At 35.8% G+C, this 21233-nt stretch overlaps 1 non-coding gene across 1 annotated transcript; it reads left to right on the top strand.

Annotated features, from left to right (window-relative positions):
• The first annotated feature begins 555 nt into the window (after positions 1-555).
• Positions 556-662, top strand: LOC139903424 (small nucleolar RNA R71). Its single transcript, XR_011778244.1, has one exon. It is a non-coding gene; the product is annotated as a small nucleolar RNA R71 (small nucleolar RNA).
• Positions 663-21233: the final 20571 nt, after the last annotated feature.

Raw genomic sequence — 21233 nt, forward strand, 5'->3', positions numbered from 1 at the left:
GATGGGTGGTCTGTAGGGTGCCACCACTGGCTTTACATACTCGGGTGGTGGTGGTGGTGTAACTTCTTTATTGTTACTCACATCTAAAACCTTCCCATCTTCTGATGCTGGTTTTTTAGAATTCGTTGAAACCATATTAACATTCTCATTCTGAGGATTTACTTCAGTATTACTCGATAGCTTTCCTTGTTCCCTCTCACTCATCATGCTAGCATGAGTACTTACATGTTTTTCTAGATTCAAAATGGAAGCTTGTTGAGTTCTTAGTGACTGATCAAACCTCTCATTCGTTTGGGTTTGAGATGTTATAAATTGTGTTTGAGATTCCATTAGCTTTGCCATCATTTCTTCTAGATTTGGCTTTTTCTCTTCGATTTGTTGTGGTGGTTTATACAATCTAGGTTTTTGTTGATTGAAAGTGTTGTTTTGAGTTGGTTGGTTATTCAGACCTTGTTGGTTGTACGAGTTATTGTTGGGTCCATTTGGATTGTAAAGAATGTTTTGATAGGAACGTCGACACCTTGGTAGAATATTTGTACTATTTGATAAGTATCTAAACCATGTTGCGGACATCCTCTTAACAACTTTCCAAATCTTGTCCACGCCTCATATAGAGTTTCATTTGGCTTCTGCATGAACGTAACAATTTCTCCTTTAAGTCTCACAGCTTTAGATGCCGGAAAGAATTGTTTAAGAAATTTTTCAACTAAAACATCCCATGTGTCAATCGCCCCTTCAGGTAACGATTCTAACCAATCTTTGGCTTCTCCCTTTAAAGTCCAGGGAAACAACATGAGATAGATCTGTTCATCCTCAACTTCTCTGATTTTGAATAGAGTACAGATCCTATTAAAGGTTCGAAGATGTTCGTTTGGATCTTCCTTCGGCGTACCACTATATTGGCATTGATTAGTTACCATGTGTAGGATTTGTCCTTTGATTTCATAATCTGTCGCATTAATATCTGGCTTAATAATGACGTGACCTTGGCCCGTACGTATGGCTCTCATTCAGTTTTCCATACTTAGAGGTTCCAGATTTTCCATGATTGAAATTGTTGAATCTGAATCACTAGTGGATTCTGATTTAATGGTTTCTTCCTTGATAATCTCTGGATGAGTGATTTGGGGTTCAGGAGGAATGATTATTGGTTCAGGATCTCTGAATTGTCCCTGAATATCCTCCGGGTTCTCGGTAGTGAAGTCGGGTTCAAAAAATGGATTATCGGAAATTTAAACTGGAGTACTTGTTCGACTAGATGATAATTCCAAAGAAAAATCAACGGCGACAATATTGGCTAGATGTCTTGATCGGGTTACAGGTGGTGAACGTATGAAAGGTGGTGAACATCTTGCTCGGTGTAGTGACCCGAACTTTTCCATGTTTATATATATTAATTGAGATTGATATTTACTTGATTAAATGTTTCCAACATGTTAAGCAATCAAACTTGTTAAGACTTGATTAATTGAAATATGTTTCATATAGACAATTGACCACCCAAGTTGACCGGTGATTCACGAACGTTAAAACTTGTAAAAACTATATGATGACATATATATGGATATATATATATAGTTAACATGATACTATGATAAGTAAACATATCATTAAGTATATTAACAATGAACTACATACGTAAAAACAAGACTACTAACTTAATGATTTTTAAACGAGACATATATGTAACGATTATCGTTGTAAAGATATTTAATGTATATATATCATATTAAGAGATATTCATACATGATAATATCATGATAATATAATAATTTAAAATCTCATTTGATATTATAAACATTGGGTTAACAACATTTAACAAGATCGTTAACCTAAAGGTTTCAAAACAACACTTACATGTAACGACTAACGATGACTTAACGACTCAGTTAAAATGTATATACATGTAGTGTTTTAATATGTATTTATACACTTTTTAAAGACTTCAATACACTTATCAAAATACTTCTACTTAATAAAAATGCTTACAATTACATCCTCGTTCAGTTTCATCAACAATTCTACTCGTATGCACCCGTATTCGTACTCGTACAATACACAACTTTTAGATGTATGTACTATTGGTATATACACTCCAATGATCAGCTCTTAGCAGCCCATGTGAGTCACCTAACACATGTGGGAACCATCATTTGGCAACTAGCATGAAATATCTCATAAAATTACAAAAATATGAGTAATCATTCATGACTTATTTACATAAAAACAAAATTACATATCCTTTATATCTAATCCATACACCAACGACCAAAAACACCTACAAACACTTTCATTCTTCAATTTTCTTCATCTAATTGATCTCTCTCAAGTTCTATCTTCAAGTTCTAAGTGTTCTTCATAAATTCCAAAAGTTCTAGTTTCATAAAATCAAGAATACTTTCAAGTTTGCTAGCTCACTTCCAATCTTGTAAGGTGATCATCCAACCTCAAGAAATCTTTGTTTCTTACAGTAGGTTATCATTCTAATACAAGGTAATAATCATATTCAAACTTTGGTTCAATTTCTATAACTATAACAATCTTATTTCAAGTGATGATCTTACTTGAACTTGTTTTCGTGTCATGATTCTGCTTCAAGAACTTCGAGCCATCCAAGGATCCATTGAAGCTAGATCCATTTTTCTCTTTTCCAGTAGGTTTATCCAAGGAACTTAAGGTAGTAATGATGTTCATAACATCATTCGATTCATACATATAAAGCTATCTTATTCGAAGGTTTAAACTTGTAATCACTAGAACATAGTTTAGTTAATTCTAAACTTGTTCGCAAACAAAAGTTAATCCTTCTAACTTGACTTTTAAAATCAACTAAACACATGTTCTATATCTATATGATATGCTAACTTAATGATTTAAAACCTGGAAACACGAAAAACACCGTAAAACCGGATTTACGCCGTCGTAGTAACACCGCGGGCTGTTTTGGGTTAGTTAATTAAAAACTATGATAAACTTTGATTTTAAAGTTGTTATTCTGAGAAAATGATTTTTATTATGAACATGAAACTATATCCAAAAATTATGATTAAACTCAAAGTGGAAGTATGTTTTCTAAAATGGTCATCTAGACGTCGTTCTTTCGACTGAAATGACTACCTTTACAAAAACGACTTGTAACTTATTTTTCCGACTATAAACCTATACTTTTCTGTTTAGATTCATAAAATAGAGTTCAATATGAAACCATAGCAATTTGATTCACTCAAAACGGATTTAAAATGAAGAAGTTATGGGTAAAACAAGATTGGATAATTTTTCTCATTTTAGCTACGTGAAAATTGGTAACAAATCTATTCCAACCATAACTTAATCAACTTGTATTGTATATTATGTAATCTTGAGATACCATAGACACGTATACAATGTTTCGACCTATCATGTCGACACATCTATATATATTTCGGAACAACCATAGACACTCTATATGTGAATGTTGGAGTTAGCTATACAGGGTTGAGGTTGATTCCAAAATATATATAGTTTGAGTTGTGATCAATACTGAGATACGTATACACTGGGTCGTGGATTGATTCAAGATAATATTTATCGATTTATTTCTGTACATCTAACTGTGGACAACTAGTTGTAGGTTACTAACGAGGACAGCTGACTTAATAAACTTAAAACATCAAAATATATTAAAAGTATTGTAAATATATTTTGAACATACTTTGATATATATGTATATATTATTATAGGTTCGTGAATCAACCAGTGGCCAAGTCTTACTTCCCAACGAAGTAAAAATCTGTGAAAGTGAGTTATAGTCCCACTTTTAAAATCTAATATTTTTGGGATGAGAATACATGCAGGTTTTATAAATGATTTACAAAATAGACACAAGTACGTGAAACTACATTCTATGGTTGAATTATCGAAATCGAATATGCCCCTTTTTATTAAGTCTGGTAATCTAAGAATTAGGGAACAGACACCCTAATTGACGCGAACTCTAAAGATAGATCTATTGGGCCTAACAAACCCCATCCAAAGTACCGGATGCTTTAGTACTTCGAAATTTATATCATATCCGAAGGGTGTCCCGGAATGATGGGGATATTCTTATATATGCATCTTGTTAATGTCGGTTACCAGGTGTTCACCATATGAATGATTTTTATCTCAATGTATGGGATGTGTATTGAAATATGAAATCTTGTGGTCTATTGTTACGATTTGATATATATAGGTTAAACCTATAACTCACCAACATTTTTGTTGACGTTTAAAGCATGTTTATTCTCAGGTAAATATTAAGAGCTTCCGCTGTTGCATACTAAAATAAGGACAAGATTTGGAGTCCATGTTTGTATGATATTGTGTAAAAACTGCATTCAAGAAACTGATTTCGATGTAACATATTTGTATTGTAAACCATTATGTAATGGTCGTGTGTAAACAGGATATTTTAGATTATCATTATTTGATAATCTACGTAAAGCTTTTTAAACCTTTATTTATGAAATAAAGGTTATGGTTTGTTTTAAAAATGAATGCAGTCTTTGAAAAACGTCTCATATAGAGGTCAAAACCTCGCAACGAAATCAATTAATATGGAACGTTTTTAATCAATAAGAACGGGACATTTCAGTTGGTATCCGAGCGTTGGTCTTAGAGAACCAGAATTTTGCATTAGTGTGTCTTATCGAGTTTGGTAGGATGCATTAGTGAGTCTGGACTTCGACCGTGTTTACTTGAAAAATGATTGCTTAACAAATTTTGTTGGAAACTATATATTTTTAATATGTGAATATTATGTGATATATTAATCTCTTAACGCGTTTGATATTATGTGATAGATGTCTACCTCTAGAACAAGTCCCATTGACTCACCTAATAATAATGAAGAGTCAAATGTAAATTGGAATGATTCGTGGACTGATTCACAAGTTCCCGAAGAGGAACCGGAAGAAGAGTCGGAACCGGAAGAAGAATCGGAACCGGAAGAAGAATCGGAACCGGATGAAGAAATAGAACCGGTGGGGGAAATAATAAAACGGTTAAGTAAAAGAAAATCCTCAACCAACCGACCAAGGTTAATTATGGTCAATGGTGTTTCCGCCAAGGAAGCAAAATATTGGGAGGATTACCAATTCTCCGATGAATCGGATTCCGACGAGAATTCCGATGATGTTATAGAAATTACCCCAACTGAATTTAAAAAGGCAAAAGAAAATAATAAGGGAAAGGGCATAAAAATAGAGAAATCTAATTCCAACCCCGATGAACTTTATATGTATCGTCAACCCCCGAAGTCCTTAAGTTGTAACAATGACCCGGGAACCTCTAAACCACCAGGTTTTTCTAAACCAATGTGGACAACGACGGCTCGTATTAGGGGAACATCATATATCCCTAGAAACTTGGCAAAACGAACCAAAACCGAAGAAGAAGAAACGAGCGAGTCGGAATAAGATAGTTGTATTCGTGTGGTGTAATATATGTAATATAGTGTTCTTATGCTTTATGATATATGTAAAAATTGCTTGTATTAATAAGTATTTTTTTATGAATCTAACTCTTGTCTATTTTACAGTTTAAAAACACAAAATGGATAGACAACCCAATATTTTAAGAGACCTACCCGGAGACATGATTGATGAAATCTTGTCTAGAGTCGGCCAGAATTCCTCGGCACAACTATTTAAGGCGAGATCAGTTTGTAAGACATTCGAAGAACGTTCCAAGAATGTCTTGGTTTATAAGAGACTTTCGTTTGAAAGATGGGGGATATCACATTGGGAAACCCATAAGTTACGATGTGTTTACTTTGACGCATATATTGCGGGGAACCCAAATGCTATTTTACGCAACGGGTTAAGAAATTATTTTGACTCAACATATCCGAATATTGGACTTCGTGATTTAGAAAAAGCGGCTAACATGCAACATAAAGAAGCATGTTATGCTTACGGATTAGTAATGTTCGCTTCTCACCAAAGTGAGAACAAGAACATCGGGCTACAACTATTAAACAAAACGTTTCCACAAGTGACGGAGTCGGTAATTGGGGTAAGAAATGAGGTTTTTAGATTATTACGGGACTGTTGGACATTACGTAACCCTCGTCCCTTTGATGACGTTACAACACGTTGTCTTATCAACGGCCATAACGGTTATGTTGCACAAGACCAAGGATGGGAAGTAGTCCTAGTAAAACCAGAATGCATGACTTGTTTTTGGACGTATGAATTACGTGTCTTTATTGCCTTTGCTGAACGACTTGTGTACTAGCTAGAATTATCTTCACAACTATCTTGTATCAAAGTTATTGTGTGCTATATTTCATGCTTTATGTAAAATAAGCGGTATTGTAAGTTTGTAAAATATTGTATAAAAGTTTGAACGCGAAATATTATTATAATCAGTTTTTCATATAGAATTGTAGTAGTTGAATTGTATATTAGCTACTAAGTATGAACTTAACGGGTAGGTACTACCCGAATTTAAACTTATAAAACGCTAATATGAAGAAAAAGCTTTTATAAATGAGTTCATATTATGCTACGAAATACTATTAACTACTCTTAATATTCTGTATGATTAACTTGTTCTATTTAACTATTTTGAAGGAAATGGCACCGACTACTCGACACACCGTGAATATGAATGAAGAGGAATTCCGTACTTTTCTAGCTTCAAACATAGCCGCAGTACAGGCTGCGCTACATACCAACAATAACCTTGGATCTAGCAGTACAGGAAATCGTGTAGGATGCACGTACAAAGAATTCACTGCCTGCAAACCTTTAGAATTTGATGGAACCGAAGGACCGATCGGATTGAAACGGTGGACCGAGAAGGTCGAATCGGTGTTTGCCATAAGTAAGTGTACTGAAGAGGACAAAGTAAAGTACGCTACGCATACCTTCACAGGTTCTGCGTTAACATGGTGGAATACCTATCTAGAGCAAGTGGGACAAGACGATGCGTACGCACTACCGTGGTCAGCATTCAAGCACTTGATGAACGAGAAGTACCGTCCCAGAACCGAGGTCAATAAGCTCAAGACAGAACTTAGAGGGTTACGAACCCAAGGATTTGATATTACCACGTACGAAAGACGATTCACAGAATTGTGCCTATTGTGTCCGGGAGCATTCGAAGATGAGGAAGAGAAGATCGACGCGTTTGTGAAAGGATTACCGGAAAGAATCCAAGAAGATGTAAGTTCACACGAGCCCGCCTCCATACAACAGGCATGTAGAATGGCTCACAAACTCGTGAACCAAATTGAAGAAAGAATTAAAGAACAGACTGCTGAAGAGGCCAATGTGAAGCAAGTCAAAAGAAAGTGGGAGGAAAACGGTGATAAGAATCACCAATACAACAACAATAGCAATTACAACAATAATCGCAACAATTATCCCAACAATCGCAACATCAATCGCAACTACAACAAACGGCCCAACAACAACAACAACAACAACAGCAACTACAACAATCATCCCAACAACAATAATAACCGCAACAACAACAACAATCAGAAGCAGCTATGCCAAAGGTGTGAAAAGAATCACTCGGGGTTCTGCACCAAATTTTGCAACAAGTGTAAAAGAAATGGTCATAGCGCGGCGAAGTGTGAGGTCTACGGACCAGGGGTTAATAGAACGAAAGGAACAAATGGTGTCGGAACGAGTAATGGCGGAGCAAGTAGTGTCGGAGCAAGTTATGCCAATGTAGTTTGTTATAAATGTGGAAAACCGGGCCACATTATTAGAAATTGCCCGAACCAGGAGAACACGAATGGACAAGGCCGTGGAAGAGTTTTCAATATTAATGCGGCAGAGGCACAGGAAGACCCGGAGCTTGTTACGGGTACGTTTCTTATTGACAATAAATCTGCTTACGTTTTATTTGATTCGGGTGCGGATAGAAGCTATATGAGTAGAGATTTTTGTGCTAAATTAAGTTGTCCATTGACGCCTTTGGATAGTAAATTTTTACTTGAATTAGCAAATGGTAAATTAATTTCAGCAGATAATATATGTCGGAATCGAGAAATTAAACTGGTTAGCGAAACATTTAAGATTGATTTGATACCAGTAGAGTTAGGGAGTTTTGATGTGATAATCGGTATGGACTGGTTGAAAGAAGTGAAAGCGGAGATCGTTTGTTACAAAAATGCAATTCGCATTATACGAGAAAAAGGAAAACCCTTAATGGTGTACGGAGAAAAGGGCAACACGAAGCTACATCTTATTAGTAATTTGAAGGCACAAAAACTAATAAGAAAAGGTTGCTATGCTGTTCTAGCACACATCGAGAAAGTACAAACTGAAGAAAAGAGCATCAATGATGTTCCCGTCGCAAAAGAATTTCCCGATGTATTTCCGAAAGAATTACCGGAATTACCCCCACATCGATCCGTTGAATTTCAAATAGATCTTGTACCAGGAGCTGCACCAATAGCTCGTGTTCCTTACAGACTCGCACCCAGCGAGATGAAAGAACTACAAAGCCAATTACAAGAACTTTTAGAGCGTGGTTTCATTCGACCAAGCACATCACCGTGGGGAGCTCCTGTTTTGTTTGTCAAGAAGAAAGATGGTACATTCAGGTTGTGTATCGACTACCGAGAGTTGAACAAACTTACCATCAAGAACCGCTACCCACTACCGAGAATCGATGACTTATTTGATCAACTACAAGGCTCGTCTGTTTATTCAAAGATTGACTTACGTTCCGGGTATCATCAAATGCGGGTGAAAGAAGATGATATTCCAAAGACTGCTTTCAGAACACGTTACGGTCATTACGAGTTTATGGTCATGCCGTTTGGTTTAACTAATGCACCAGCTGTGTTCATGGACCTTATGAACCGAGTGTGTGGACCATACCTTGACAAGTTTGTCATTGTTTTCATTGATGACATACTTATTTACTCAAAGAATGACCAAGAACACGGTGAACATTTGAGAAAGGTGTTAGAAGTATTGAGGAAGGAAGAATTGTACGCTAAGTTTTCAAAGTGTGCATTTTGGTTGGAAGAAGTTCAATTCCTCGGTCACATAGTGAACAAAGAAGGTATTAAGGTGGATCCGACAAAGATAGAAACTGTTGAAAAGTGGGAAACCCCGAAAACTCCGAAACACATACGCCAGTTTTTAGGACTAGCTGGTTACTACAGAAGGTTCATCCAAGACTTTTCCAGAATAGCAAAACCCTTGACTGCATTAACGCATAAAGGGAAGAAATTTGAATGGAATGATGAACAAGAGAAAGCGTTTCAGTTATTGAAGAAAAAGCTAACTACGGCACCTATATTGTCATTGCCTGAAGGTGTTGGGATTTAACAAGTTTCATAAGTCTTAAAACCTTTTAAGAATCTTAATAAACGGAAGCGTGTAATTATCAAATTTTACTTGTTGAACTTTAAGCCAATTAAAGTTAAATCCCAATTAGGATCAAGTTGTGATATATACTTACAAACTACAAGCAAGAATAAGATGTTATACCTATTCCAAGCTAGTTGAAAGAGATGAAGATGATGATGTTGAATGGAGCTTCAAATGGATGAAACCTCAAGGAGAAATACCCCAAACTATTAGCCCAACACCCTTGCTATTGGTTAGGATTTATGTGACACTTGAAACTTGCTTGCAAAACCAAATTTTGAAACCCTTTTCACCCTTCAAATGCCACGGCCAGCAGCAGCTGAATGGAGCAGTTTTCAGTTTTTGTTTATTAAGTATTTGATGTGTATTTTTATGTAGTAGTCTCCCAAGGAGTCAATGAACAAGTATATAGATTAAAGGAAAAGCTTAACCATCTTTAGCATGTGTTATTCAAGACTCCAAGGCCACTAACTAGTTGTTTTTAAAATAAGTTTTATAAAATATAAATTTTATAAAACTATTCTATAAAACTTCCATTTTAATTTATATACACATTTTATTATATAAAACCAATTTATATATAAAATGTAACATAAATAAATTAATTATTTAACCTATAAATAATTAAATCCATAATATATAAATTATTCCATAATTTATATAATACACATCAAGTAATATTTAAGAAAACCATTTTTCTTAAAGTTCAAGTGTCGCGTATTTGATCAATGAACCAATCGTTAAAATCAAATACAAATAAGGTGTCGGTAAGTTTGTTATTGGGTATGACCCGACTTGGATCATAACACGTCAGCCACATTAATTTAGTATGTCTCTCGGGCATACGAAATACCTTCAATCTCCCACTTGCACGAGAAACATAAGAAATTAATGCAAGTGATGGATACAGCCTAACACACCGTCCATCACCCCTAATATGTTATGACTTTGTGCCATTCAATAACATCATCCCTTTCGAGTTCCCATCTCGAATATGATTAGGTGAATCTTTCATTATTTCCTTTCGTCCTAGATGTCATGTTAAATCCAAGAGATACAGAGTGATCACTCTCTTATAGATTTAACTTTTCAGGCCTTAGACATCTGACTCTCAACGAATAAGAGGAACAAATTCCATCTTGACTACATACGTCCTAGATATACACTTTGTAATATACCTGAGTTCTTCCTTATGTACTACCATGTTTCAGAATAGCGAAGGAAAGCATCAAGGCACAGTACTTGGTGAATATCCGAACCCAATATGTATCTCAGGTCAGAGGATACAATGATATTCGCCTTTACTCAAGATTACATGTGATCAACCACAAAGGCTCTATACAGTAATTCTTGAGAGCGGGTCTTCCAATATTTGTTTCCCACAAATATCTATGAACCTTGGTTGCAACCTTGCCCCACATTCAACCTATGAATGTATACCAATCCAAGTTCATAATAGTCTAAACCTCACACTTGTTCCCACAAATGTGATCGACTACGGAAATTTAGAATAGTTGCTTATTCATGGATGAAATATGCAAAATAGGAACATGACTCATAATTAAATTAATACCATAATTATATTAATGAGTTTGAACTAATTCGTTCCGTTACAATACATAAAGTAGATCAATTCCAATCACTAGAATATCGAAGCCATAACGCACAAACATGTCCCTCATGTTTTGGCCCACGTAAAAGCTTCGTGAGTGGATCCGCAGCATTATGATCTGTGTGAACTTTGTGAATACATATCTTTCCCTTTTCAACCTCATCCCTGATGTAGTTGAATCTCCGCTCAATGTGACGAGTCTTTTGATGAGCACGAGGTTCCTTGATTTGAGCAATCGCACCCTCGTTGTCACAAAAGATCTCAAGAGGGTCCTGAATGGAAGGGACCTCTCCTAAGTCGTCGATGAATTTCTTCATCCATGCAGCTTCCTGAGCTGCCAGTGAGGCGGCAATGTACTCCGACTCTGTAGTGGATAACGCAACAACCTCCTGTTTCGAACTCTTCCAAGAGACCGCACCACCATTTAACATGAAGACATAACCGGATTGTGATCGAGAGTCATCTCGATCAGTTTGGAAACTCGCGTCCATGTAACCTTTTACGGCGAGTTCCTCCTCACCAGACCCATATATTAGAAACATATCCTTAGTTCTCCTAAGGTATTTCAATATACTTTTAACAGCAATCCAATGACTGTTTCCTGGGTTATTCTGGTATCTACTTGTCAAGCTTAGAGCGCATGACACATCCGGTCTAGTACATATCATCGCATACATGATAGACCCAATAGCAGATGCGTATGGGACTTTCTTCATTCTTTCTTGTTCATCTTTAGTGGTAGGATACTGAGATGAATTGAGAACGGTTCCTCTTTGAATAGGTACCAAACCTTTCTTAGAGTTTTCCATCTTGAACCTTTTCAAGATTTTATCAATGTATGTACTTTGACTTAAACCTATCAATCTCTTGGATCTATTCCTATAGATCCCTATCCCCAATATGTATTGTGCGTCTCCAAGATCCTTAATGGAGAAGCAACTCTTTAGCCAAGTTTTGACTCCTTGCATTGTGGTAATATCATTCCCAAATAATAATATATCATCCACATATAGTACAAGGAACATGATAGTGCTCCCACTAGCTTTCTTATATACACAAGCTTCATCACCATTTTTAATGAAGCCAAATTTCTCGGCTTCCTTATTAAAACGATGATTCCACATTCTAGATGCTTGTTTCAATCCGTAGATTGACTTCTTTAACTTGCATACACTTTTAGGATATTTTGGATCAACAAAACCTTCAGGCTGGACCATATAGACATCTTCCATAAGATATCCATTTAGGAAGGCGGTTTTGACATCCATTTGCCATATTTCATAGTCGTAGTGAGCAGCAATGGCAAATAATATCCTAATAGACTTTAGCATTGCCACAGGCGAGAAAGTTTCATCATAATCAACCCCTTGAGTTTGAGTGAAACCTTTTGCAACAAGTCTAGCTTTATATGTATCCAAGTTTCCATGTATGTCGGTTTTCATTTTGAAAAGCCATTTGCAATCAACTAGCTTAGAGCTAGGAGGTTGCTCAACAAGTTCCCACACTTGGTTTTCATACATGGATTGCATCTCGGCGTTCATGGCTTCCTGCCATTTATCTTTATCAATCCTTGATAAAGCATCTTGGTAGTTTGTTGGTTCATCCAAATCAACCGTATAGCAACCATCTATGAGAAACCCATATCTCTCAGGAGAATTGCTAATCCTACCAGATCTACGAATGTCTTGTGTATTTTGATCATCCATTTGATCACTATCAACATTTTCATGTTGAGTGCTAGTGTCAACCAATTGTGTATCATCTACTTGATCTTGAACCTCTTCAAGATCTATCTTCCTTTCACTATTTCCTTCCATTAGGAACTTAGTTTCAAGGAATTCCGCCTTCCGAGCAATAAATACGGTTTGCTCGGATGGATCATAGAAGTAATATCCCATGTCATCTTTGGGATATCCTATGAAGATACACTTTGTGGATCGAGCATTCAACTTATTAGGGACGTAACGCTTAGGATAAGCTTCACATCCCCATACCTTTAAGTATGATAGAGATGGAGGTTTACCAAACCACATCTCGTGAGGAGTTCGTTCCACTTTCTTGGTTGGGGCCATATTTAAAATACGAGCCGCGGAGCTTAGACAATAACCCCAAAATGATAGAGGCAACGAGCTTCTTGCCATCATAGATCGAACCATATCCATTAGGGTTCGGTTCCTCCTTTCGGAAACTCCATTAAGTTGGGGTGTTCCGGGTGGAGTAAGTTGTGAGATAATCCCACAACTCCTAAGATGATCTTGGAAGGCATCGCTTAGGTATTCACCTCCTCTATCGGTACGTAGTACCTTAATTGTCTTATTGAGTTGATTTTGTACTTCGTTTTGATATTCTTTGAATGCTTCAAACGTTTCGTCCTTGTGTCTTAATAAGTAGACATATCCGAAACGACTAAAGTCATCAATGAAAGTAACAAAGTATCTTTCACCTTTCCTAGTCATGGGTTTAAAGGGTCCACATACATCCGAATGTATTAATCCCAATAAATCTTTAGCCCTTTCATAGGTCCCTTTGAAAGGTGCTTTAGTCATCTTGCCTTGTAAACAAGATTCACATACTTCAAACGAATCCATTTCATTTGATTTCAAAAGTCCATTCTTTTGAAGTGTATGTATTCGGTTCTTGTTTATGTGACCAAGGCGACAATGCCATAAGTAGGAATCACTCAAATCCCTTTTGAGTTTCTTGGTGCTTGTATGGTACATTGAGCTACTAGATGATGTGTCATCATGAACCAATTCATAAATTCCATTTGAAGGCGAAGCCTTGAAATAGAATACATTATCTTTAGAAACATGAATATCATCATCAATAAAATTAACAACGTAACCACATTGTTTTAAGCGAGAAATAGAAATAATGTTTCTACACAAATCCGGAGCATACAAAACATTTTCTAAAATAAGTTCCAATCCGCTTGGAAGCTTCAAAATAAAATCTCCTTGAGCTTTAACATGCACCTTTGCACCATTGCCCATATAGAGACTTGATGTTCCCGCCTCATGATCACTTCTTTTGAACCCCTGCAAAGAATTGCAAATATGAGTTCCACATCCAGTGTCTAATACCCATGTATTAGAAGAAGTAATACTTAGCTCTATATATACCATATATATATTACCTGAGGTTTGCCCTGCATCCCTCTTATCCTTCAACTCCTTAAGATAGATCGGACAGTTTCGTTTCCAATGACCCATTTCACCGCAACCGAAACATGGGTCTTCCTTGGGGTTTGCCTTCTCGGCTACCTTTTGCTTCTTAGCCTTGTTGATGGTTGGGGTAACCATCTTCCCTTTCCCTTTGCCTTGGTAAGCGGGTCCTTTTCTCTTAGCCACCTTTGGCTTAGAGGTCTTACCTTTGGACCCACCTTGATCGATTGCTAACACGGGTAAAGCCCTTTTACCCATGCTAGTTTCCGCCATTCTAAGCATACCGTGAAGCTCACCTATGCTCTTATCCATCCCATTCATATTGTAATTAATTACAAATTGATCAAACCTTTTTGATAGGGAGTTAAGGATAAGATCGGTGGCTAACTCATTAGATATGTTTAGGTTAAGACGGTTAGCACGATCGATAAGGCTTTTCATCTTAAGTACATAAGATGAAACCGATTGGGTATCGTCCATACGACAAGCATGTAGCGCTCGAACCGTTTCGAAGCGTTCGACACGCGCTTGTTGAAGGAACATCTCCTTCAATTGTGTTATCATGTCGTATGCACTATGATGTTCGAAATCCTTTTGGAGTTCGGGTATCATAGTCCCAAGCATTAAGCATGAGACTTGAAGGGAGTCGTGGCAATACTTATCGTAAGAGGCCATTGCCTCCACATCATTCTCATCCGGTTGATCGGGAATGGGGTCCTCAAGTACATACGCTTTATCCTCTTGTTTGAGGACAATCCGAAGATTGCGGAACCAATCCATAAAGTTGGTATGGTTGAGTTTGTCTTTCTCTAAGAGAGACCTTAATGATAGGTGGTTTAGGTTAAGTGGTGCGTTTTGCATGTTGTTGTTGTTATTGGCGGCCATCTACAAAATTCAACAAAGTTCTTTTAAGTATCGATTTTAAATTTAATAAACAATACCCTCTTATTTTTAATTGTTTTATTAAATCTTAGAATCCAAGGGTAAATCAAATTTCGGTTAGGTGACCTTTATCCCGTCATTTGATTTAGCTAGGTAGTCATTTATGTGACAATTGCAATCCTTTTGCAACTTCTAAGTTATGGGATCATGCAATCCTTTTGCATGGCATATTTATCCCATCAACGCCTATTTGTTCCTCATGCTTCGGTGACCCTAAGTTCATGATTCCTAAATCAAGTCGTCCTACTTGTGTAAACATGTAGACTTAACATACAAGTGGTTAGGTGACCTTTATCCCACATGTATGCGAAGTGTACCTTATTCATATTAGTTCACTCATGACGGTTAGGTGACCTTTATCCCATCAAGAGATTCCTAATATGTCTAAGTGTTTCCACAAAAGGATGGCGTTTAACTTGTTTACCTTGTTTTAGTTAAGGGATTTTAAGTTTTCATAAATTCTAGTTTAAGAAAACATTTGCCATACACCAACATGCATTTGGTGTATAGTTCATTATGAAAAGCCAATTTCATGTCTATAAACCATTTTATATATATGATCCTAATCATGATCTTAATAACCGTTTATTAATGTCCTTTTAGCCATTTCAATTTAACCATTTTAAATTGTCGTTTTGCATGTGATTAATAACGTCTAATTTAACCAATTAAATTTTAGTTTTGTTTGTTGTTAACTTGTGTGATTAACTTGTGGCATACAAACATACAATCCACAATCATACAAGAAATTAAAACAACCACGCATGCAAAACAAAGATGTTCACAATCTAGCCATTTTGGTAGGCATTTGTTTAGCCGAAAACAAATGCCACCGGTTAAGGGGTTATAACTCAAAGTTAGAGATTTCAAAATCTCCCACTCAATCTTGCATCCAAATGCTTCTTCTTGTGTTCTTCATCTTGCATCTTCATCTTTTACAAAAAAAAATATATCCTAATACATTTTTCTCTAAAAAATGAAAATACAACCTAATCTATTTTACATACCAAATATAAAATAAATTACATAACCAAATGAATTATTACATGCCAAATGAATAAATATTATTACAAACCAATTGAATAAATATCAATCAACCATGCATGCAACCAAACACAAGGTCAAGGCTTAGATTGTGAACATCATCAACATAAGTGATAGGCAATACAGAATCACAAGTGATTGGAAACACAGAATCACAAGTGATTGGCAATACAGAATCACAAGTGATCGGCAACACAGAATCACAAGTGATCTGCAACACAGAATCACAAGTGATTGGCAACACAGAATCACAAGTGATCTGCAACACAGAATCACAAGTGATTGGCAATACAGAATCACAAGTGATTTGCAGTACAGAATGCAGAATCACAAGTGATTTTGGCCAAAATGACAACCACCCAAAATCGAAAATTTTACATTCTACTTCATGCATGTTCATAGAATGCAAAATTATAGTGGGTTTAATAACCATCTCGAAGCATATTTCAACAACTTCGGCTCTAGATACCATTGTTGGGATTTAACAAGTTTCATAAGTCTTAAAACCTTTTAAGAATCTTAATAAACGGAAGCGTGTAATTATCAAATTTTACTTGTTGAACTTTAAGCCAATTAAAGTTAAATCCCAATTAGGATCAAGTTGTGATATATACTTACAAACTACAAGCAAGAATAAGATGTTATACCTATTCCAAGCTAGTTGAAAGAGATGAAGATGATGATGTTGAATGGAGCTTCAAATGGATGAAACCTCAAGGAGAAATACCCCAAACTATTAGCCCAACACCCTTGCTATTGGTTAGGATTTATGTGACACTTGAAACTTGCTTGCAAAACCAAATTTTGAAACCCTTTTCACCCTTCAAATGCCACGGCCAGCAGCAGCTGAATGGAGCAGTTTTCAGTTTTTGTTTATTAAGTATTTGATGTGTATTTTTATGTAGTAGTCTCCCAAGGAGTCAATGAACAAGTATATAGATTAAAGGAAAAGCTTAACCATCTTTAGCATGTGTTATTCAAGACTCCAAGGCCACTAACTAGTTGTTTTTAAAATAAGTTTTATAAAATATAAATTTTATAAAACTATTCTATAAAACTTCCATTTTAATTTATATACACATTTTATTATATAAAACCAATTTATATATAAAATGTAACATAAATAAATTAATTATTTAACCTATAAATAATTAAATCCATAATATATAAATTATTCCATAATTTATATAATACACATCAAGTAATATTTAAGAAAACCATTTTTCTTAAAGTTCAAGTGTCGCGTATTTGATCAATGAACCAATCGTTAAAATCAAATACAAATAAGGTGTCGGTAAGTTTGTTATTGGGTATGACCCGACTTGGATCATAACACGTCAGCCACATTAATTTAGTATGTCTCTCGGGCATACGAAATACCTTCAGAAGGGAATGATGATTTTGTGATTTATTGTGATGCATCAAAGCAAGGTCTCGGTTGTGTATTAATGCAACGAACGAAGGTGATTGCTTATGCGTCTAGACAATTGAAGATTCACGAACAAAATTATACGACGCATGATTTGGAATTAGGCGCGGTTGTTTTTGCATTAAAGACTTGGAGGCACTACTTATATGGGGTTAAAAGTATTATATATACCGACCACAAAAGTCTTCAACACATATTTAATCAGAAACAACTGAATATGAGGCAGCGTAGGTGGATTGAATTATTGAATGATTACGACTTTGAGATTCGTTACCACCCGGGGAAGGCAAATGTGGTAGCCGATGCCTTGAGCAGGAAGGACAGAGAACCCATTCGAGTAAAATCTATGAATATAATGATTCATAATAACATTACTACTCAAATAAAGGAGGCGCAACAAGGAGTTTTAAAAGAGGGAAATTTAAAGGATGAAATACCCAAAGGATCGGAGAAGCATCTTAATATTCGGGAAGACGGAACCCGGTATAGGGCTGAAAGGATTTGGGTACCAAAATTTGGAGATATGAGAGAAATGGTACTTAGAGAAGCTCATAAAACCAGATACTCAATACATCCTGGAACGGGGAAGATGTACAAGGATCTCAAGAAACATTTTTGGTGGCCGGGTATGAAAGCCGATGTTGCTAAATACGTAGGAGAATGTTTGACGTGTTCTAAGGTCAAAGCTGAGCATCAGAAACCATCAGGTCTACTTCAACAACCCGAAATCCCGAAATGGAAATGGGAAAACATTACCATGGATTTCATCACTAAATTGCCAAGGACTGCAAGTGGTTTTGATACTATTTGGGTAATAGTTGATCGTCTCACCAAATCAGCACACTTCTTGCCAATAAGAGAAGATGACAAGATGGAGAAGTTAGCACGACTGTATTTGAAGGAAGTCATCTCCAGACATGGAATACCAATCTCTATTATCTCTGATAGGGATGGCAGATTTATTTCAAGATTCTGGCAGACATTACAGCAAGCATTAGGAACTCGTCTAGACACGAGTACTGCCTATCATCCACAAACTGATGGGCAGAGCGAAAGGACGATACAAACGCTTGAAGACATGCTACGAGCATGTGTTATTGATTTCGGAAACAGTTGGGATCGACATCTACCGTTAGCAGAATTTTCCTACAACAACAGCTACCATTCAAGCATTGAGATGGCGCCGTTTGAAGCACTTTATGGTAGAAAGTGCAGGTCTCCGATTTGTTGGAGTGAAGTGGGGGATAGACAAATTACGGGTCCGGAGATTATACAAGAAACTACCGTGAAGATCATCCAAATTCAACAACGGTTGAAAACCGCCCAAAGTCGACAAAAGAGCTACGCTGACATTAAAAGAAAAGATATAGAATTTGAAATTGGAGAGATGGTCATGCTTAAAGTTGCACCTTGGAAAGGCGTTGTTCGATTTGGTAAACGAGGGAAATTAAATCCAAGGTACATTGGACCATTCAAGATTATTGATCGTGTCGGACCAGTAGCTTACCGACTAGAGTTACCTCAACAACTCGCGGCTGTACATAACACTTTCCACGTCTCGAATTTAAAGAAATGTTTTGCTAAAGAATATCTCACTATTTCGTTAGATGAAATCCAAATCAACGAAAAACTTCAATTCATCGAAGAACCCGTCGAAATAATGGATCGTGAGGTTAAAAGACTTAAGCAAAACAAGATACCAATTGTTAAGGTTCGATGGAATGCTCGTAGAGGACCCGAGTTCACCTGGGAGCGTGAAGATCAGATGAAGAAGAAATACCCGCATCTATTTCCAGAAGATTCGTCAACACCTTCAACAGCTTAAAATTTCGGGACGAAATTTATTTAACGGGTAGGTACTGTAGTGACCCGAACTTTTCCATGTTTATATATATTAATTGAGATTGATATTTACTTGATTAAATGTTTCCAACATGTTAAGCAATCAAACTTGTTAAGACTTGATTAATTGAAATATGTTTCATATAGACAATTGACCACCCAAGTTGACCGGTGATTCACGAACGTTAAAACTTGTAAAAACTATATGATGACATATATATGGATATATATATAGTTAACATGATACTATGATAAGTAAACATATCATTAAGTATATTAACAATGAACTACATACGTAAAAACAAGACTACTAACTTAATGATTTTTAAACGAGACATATATGTAACGATTATCGTTGTAAAGATATTTATTGTATATATATCATATTAAGAGATATTCATACATGATAATATCATGATAATATAATAATTTAAAATCTCATTTGATATTATAAACATTGGGTTAACAACATTTAACAAGATCGTTAACCTAAAGGTTTCAAAACAACACTTACATGTAACGACTAACGATGACTTAACGACTCAGTTAAAATGTATATACATGTAGTGTTTTAATATGTATTTATACACTTTTTAAAGACTTCAATACACTTATCAAAATACTTCTACTTAATAAAAATGCTTACAATTACATCCTCGTTCAGTTTCATCAACAATTCTACTCGTATGCACCCGTATTCGTACTCGTACAATACACAGCTTTTAGATGTATGTACTATTGGTATATACACTCCAATGATCAGCTCTTAGCAGCCCATGTGAGTCACCTAACACATGTGGGAACCATCATTTGGCAACTAGCATGAAATATCTCATAAAATTACAAAAATATGAGTAATCATTCATGACTTATTTACATGAAAACAAAATTACATATCCTTTATATCTAATCCATACACCAACGACCAAAAACACCTACAAACACTTTCATTCTTCAATTTTCTTCATCTAATTGATCTCTCTCAAGTTCTATCTTCAAGTTCTAAGTGTTCTTCATAAATTCCAAAAGTTCTAGTTTCATAAAATCAAGAATACTTTCAAGTTTGCTAGCCCACTTCCAATCTTGTAAGGTGATCATCCAACCTCAAGAAATCTTTGTTTCTTACAGTAGGTTATCATTCTAATATAAGGTAATAATCATATTCAAACTTTGGTTCAATTTCTATAACTATAACAATCTTATTTCAAGTGATGATCTTACTTGAACTTGTTTTCGTGTCATGATTCTGCTTCAAGAACTTCGAGCCATCCAAGGATCCATTGAAGCTAGATCCATTTTTCTCTTTTCCAGTAGGTTTATCCAAGGAACTTAAGGTAGTAATGTTGTTCATAACATCATTCGATTCATACATATAAAGCTATCTTATTCGAAGGTTTAAACTTGTAATCACTAGAACATAGTTTAGTTAATTCTAAACTTGTTCGCAAACAAAAGTTAATCCTTCTAACTTGACTTTTAAAATCAACTAAACACATGTTCTATATCTATATGATATGCTAACTTAATGATTTAAAACCTGGAAACACGAAAAACACCGTAAAACCGGATTTACGCCGTCGTAGTAACACCGCGGGCTGTTTTGGGTTAGTTAATTAAAAACTATGATAAACTTTGATTTTAAAGTTGTTATTCTGAGAAAATGATTTTTATTATGAACATGAAACTATATCCAAAAATTATGATTAAACTCAAAGTGGAAGTATGTTTTCTAAAATGGTCATCTAGACGTCGTTCTTTCGACTGAAATGACTACCTTTACAAAAACGACTTGTAACTTATTTTTCCGACTATAAACCTATACTTTTCTGTTTAGATTCATA

The sequence above is a fragment of the Rutidosis leptorrhynchoides genome, chromosome 3 (assembly GCF_046630445.1).
Source record: "Rutidosis leptorrhynchoides isolate AG116_Rl617_1_P2 chromosome 3, CSIRO_AGI_Rlap_v1, whole genome shotgun sequence".
NCBI lineage: Eukaryota > Viridiplantae > Streptophyta > Magnoliopsida > Asterales > Asteraceae > Rutidosis > Rutidosis leptorrhynchoides.